The sequence below is a fragment of the Nesoenas mayeri genome, assembly GCF_963082525.1.
Source record: "Nesoenas mayeri genome assembly, chromosome: 8".
Classification (NCBI taxonomy): Eukaryota; Metazoa; Chordata; class Aves; order Columbiformes; family Columbidae; genus Nesoenas; species Nesoenas mayeri.
Window position 1 is genome coordinate 35,890,075 of NC_137554.1, and position 4,646 is coordinate 35,894,720.

The window sequence follows — 4,646 nt, forward strand, 5'->3', positions numbered from 1 at the left end:
CAGCCAATACTCCTCCCATGTGTGTCCCAGAGTAATTTTGACCTCTGCTTTAGGCATCTGAGATGCAGGGCAGCAGCCTCAGACTCCTCCAATGAAGCTACCTGGGATGTTTTTGTTATTTGTAGGAATCTCTCTCCTCCAGGATCCACCCAAGTCTCCACCCAGGCATCTCCTGGATTCTCAAGAGCTCCTCTGACAGTGCCTCAAGATCCTGGTACCAGCCCCAGACTCCTCCACAGAAGCTACCGGAGAAGACTTTTTTCTTTTGCAGGAAGCTTTGACCTCTAGAACGCACCGAGACTCTTCCCAGACTCTGCTGCAGCTGTTGGAGCTCTGCTTTCGCTGAGATCCCAGCTCGCTGCCCCGACTCCTCCAAGGAAGCTACCCAAGATGACTTTTCTCAGGCTAGAAGCTCGCTTCTCTGAGAAGAACCCAAAACTCCTCCCAGGCATCTCCTGGAGTATTTTGACCTCTGCTTTAGGAACAGAAGATCCTGGGTGGCAGCCTCAGACTCTTCCAGTGAATCTACCCAAGATGATTTTTCTTTCTGAGTGGAAACTCTGTCCTGCAGGATCCACCCACGACTTTTCCCAGGTACTCGCAGAGTCACCTCACTTCCTATAGGAAGTGGAGACCCCAGGTGGAAACCCCAGACTCCTCCAGTGAAGCCACCTGACATGATTTTTCTCTTTTGGAGAAAACTGCTGCATCTGGGATCTACCAGAGACTCCTCCTGCTCTGGTCCTGTCTGGTCCCTGCTCCACGGTGTGTCCCCAGCACGTGTCCCTGTGCCACCGCAGCCCTGGGCCAGGCACCATGCCCTGCAGTAAGGTCACAATGTCTGGGTACTATCTCCTCCTCCTGGGGCTGCTGTTGCCTTGTTTTCTCGTGGTATTTGAGGGAGGAGAACGTGGTGAGCAGAGAGCGTTGATCTGGGAGATCTGCAGCAATGAGGAGGATGAGGGCGCTACGAGGTGAGGGGCTGGCGGGAAGCTGAGGCAGCATCTGTCCCTCCAGATGCTGGGGGCCGTGTCCCCATCACCTCCACTCCCGTCCTGCTGCCAGGCACCTCCCTGAGGGCTCCGTCCTGTCCCGGCCCTCCATGGAGCAGCCTGGGATGGCTCCGAGACAGCCTGGCCCGGCAGTTCTTGTGGTGCTGCCCAGCCCCAGCCCTCCCGGCGCCCTGGCAGAGCCCCGTGCCCATCCCTGCCCAGCTCAGCCCCGCGCTGGGCTCCCTCCAGCATGTCTCTGCTGTCCTGGCACTGGGGACCCCCGACTGGGCCCAGTCCCCCAGGGGGTCTGCCCAGTGCTGCAGCGAGGGGCACATTCCCTCCTCTCATCCCACCGACTGCTCCTGCCAGGCCAGCCCAGCACAGGCTGGTGGTGCTGGGGAGGCTGGGAGACCTTCACCCCCCTGCTGGAAGCTCTGCGGACAGCAATACTGGTTCCTTCTTCCCTTCCAGCTCTCTGTCCATGCGTGTGTCCCCCGTCCAGAGCCTCCAGTCCTGAGGACAAAGACTGGGCAACCGGGACTGTCCCTGAGGCTCTTGACACCTTTGTGGCCATTGGGAAATCTCGACTGAAACAGCTGGAAGACCATGAGGTGAGGCGAGGAATGAGGGCTCCCCTCCATGCCCCGGGCTTCCCCGGGGCCATGGCAGAGAGGGATCTTGTCTGACGGCATCTCTACCCTGCAAGCTGTGTCCCCAAGCGCTGATCCTGCTGCTCAGGTGGGACTAATGTCGCTGCTGCCTCCCTCCTGTCCCCAGGAGCTCTCAGCTCTCCCCTGGGCAGGGCAGGGCCTCTGCCATCAGCCCTAGCTTCTCCCCGGTGCCTTTCCCCAGGTACCCAAGGCCCCTCCTGAGCTTTGGTTTGGAGCTGTCCCAGCAGCCCGCGGCTCCTGCCTGTACAAGGGGCGACGCTGGCTGCAGGGTGCTCATGGCTTCTCCTCCTCAGGGCAGGGGCTAGTCCCCACGCCTTCCCCTTGCCCGCCTGGCGCCTTCCCTCTGACCGCCACCTTCCCCGTCCTCAGGAGTGACGCCCACGGCCTCTTCCCCTGGTGGGGTCCGTGTCCCTCTCTGGCTTGTCTGTGAGATGCACTAGAGGCAGCAGCTGAAAGGGAAAGGCTGAGATTTGGAGGGTTTGTCGGTGGGTTTTGGGCGGTTGTCAGCTGAAGAGTTGGCTGTTTGCAGGTGAGGTGCAGGGCAGAGGGTGAAGCTGACTTTGCCTGGGCGGCGCAACGGGCTGGGTGTGCAGAGCTGAGGAGAGCGGGCTGCTGCGGGTGACCCTAAAGCTGGAGAACCAGCCGGCAGCTCCAGACGCTCCCGCTGCCGGGCAGGGCCGTGCAGGCCAGTGCCCTGGGGCACAGCGACGTGACCCTCCGCAAGTACCAAAGAGCAGGTGAGGACCATGGGCACTTGTACTGAGCTGTGACATCTCTAACCCGTGACACTGGGGTCCAGCAAGTACCAAAGAGCAGGTGAGGACCGTGGGCATTTGTACTGAGCTGTGACATCTCTAACCCGGGACAGTGGGGTCCAGCAAGTACCAAAGAGCAGGTGAGGACCGTGGGCATTTGTACTGAGCTGTGACATCTCTAAGGCATGTGCAGGGGCCGGGGCCAAGGCAAGGTGGGCGCGCTGTGGGGTGTGGGGAGGTGTCAGCCCCCAGACTTGTCCCCTGTCTGACTGTAGTGCCCTTGGGCTGGTGTAGCTCAGTCCTCCGTGTGTTTCTCTTCAGGTGGAGCAGCGTGCAAAGGAAAAAGGAATCAGAGGAAGGTGGTGAGCCTGTGAGGAAGAGTGTAGCGAGTCTGGCGTGACTCACGGTAAGGTGCCGTGAGAGGCAGTAATTACAAACTCAGGTTTGCATTTATACTCGCTATGATGCTTGCTCAAGCATTTGCTGATTAGCTAAGTTAGACATTACATAAGCGAAGTATTTTGTGTTCCCACCAAAGTTACTGCCAATAACACATCTTTTGTCTATCGTAATCTGTCCCTGCTGGTGTAGCTCAGTCCTTCGTGTGTTTCTCTTCAGGTGGAGCAGCGTGCAAAGGAAAAGCAAGGAAGGAGGCGAACCCATGAGGAACAGTGATGGATAAAGAGGGTTGGAGCGCACCTGCCAGGCAGGAGGGATCAGGGAGGAAGACACCGGTGGTGGAACCGCAGGTCAGGAGAGCTCAAGGAGGGAGGAAGGTGATTGTGGCCGTATGGGTTTTTCTAGCTCACACCCCAATGAAAACAGTTTGGATAGTAAAAGAAATGTATGCAAAACCGATAAGTAAAGGCAGAGGATGTTTATATGCTATGTATGGGATAGACCTGAAGGTATATTTATTCCTACAACAAAGGAGAATTCGCAATGGTAATTAACTGAGGATGTGAATTTCCAGATTGCGTTGGCAACATATGCAGGGAACGTACCAGTTTATTACCCTCAACATAAACTGTGGGCTGAAATTGGTAATTTACCGTTGTGTAGCAAATGCTGCTGTCAGCAATGACCAGTAAGCAACAAGACTGTATTTACTGATGCCTCTGGTCGCTCATGTAAAGTTGTAATGACGTGGCTAAACTCAGATACCCAGTGCTGCAAACACAAGGTAGAAAAAGAGACCAAGAGTCAAACAAGTTCTTGAGCTGCCAGCTGTTAGGATCGCTTTGAGGTGTTCTGTAACGAGCCTTTGAATGTTGTCACTGCCTCATATTATGCAGCTGGCATACTTAACCGCCTGGAAGCTTCTTTTCTTAAGGAAGAAGATAATCCTTTTTCGATGGCTGAATTGAGAATGCTATGATTTCTAATGATTCATAGACATCATCATTATTATGCAATGCACACTCGCTCTCGCACGGCCCTTCCAGGACCGCTTGCGGAAGGCAGTAGGAGGGCCGATGCACGAGCTGTGCCGCTCACTGTGCCTAAAGCCTTGGAGCAAGGTAAATGATCACATAAATTCTTTCACCAGAGTGCAAAGGCGTTAAAACGACAATTTCAAATGACAGTGGATCAGGCCAGGAGCGTTCTTATGTCCTGCCCTGATTGCCAACAGTTGGCACCCACGCCATCCACAGAGGGTGTTAATCCAGGAGGGGTTACTGCCAATGAAGTACGGCCAGCGGATGTAACGCATTGTTCTGAATTGGGTAAATACGTACGTGTTTCTGTAGACGCTCATTCCAGATTTCTCGTTGCTGCTGCACGCGCTGGTGAAAGAGCACGAGACGTCTGTAACATTGATTGGCATGTTTTGCTGTTTGAGGAGTTCCACGGGCTGTAAAACCAGAGGAAAGCGGAACGCACGCTCGATTAGAGGAGCGATCCCCCAGCGCGCTGTAATAGAAGTGCCTGCTTTTTAACACTTTCAAAACAGTGTTAGAGTCTGTTTGCCGACTTTTCGGTATCATTTCTGGCCACGAGGATGGATAATCTGCCTGACCTCCCGTGGATCCCAGGATCTCTGGGACCTTGTGCCGCCACCGGGGAATTCCCGGAAGGGACCACAGCTCCTCGGACCAGCTCGGGACGCGGGTAAAGCCTCATCAGTGAGATCAGGCACTTTCGTTGTCTGGCTGGGTTGTGACGCTGCTTGCGCGAGACGTGGGCGACACCGGCGCGTGGGGTCTGCGCATTCGCGTCTGCGCGTT

General features: G+C 55.7%; 1 long non-coding RNA gene across 1 annotated transcript; it reads left to right on the forward strand.

Moving 5' to 3' along the window:
* The first annotated feature begins 2,483 nt into the window (after positions 1-2,483).
* Positions 2,484-3,986, forward strand: LOC308042894. The gene is made up of 4 exons (XR_013922430.1): positions 2,484-2,558; positions 2,740-2,824; positions 3,037-3,167; positions 3,968-3,986. It is a non-coding gene; the product is annotated as an uncharacterized lncRNA (long non-coding RNA).
* The last annotated feature ends 660 nt before the right edge of the window (positions 3,987-4,646 follow it).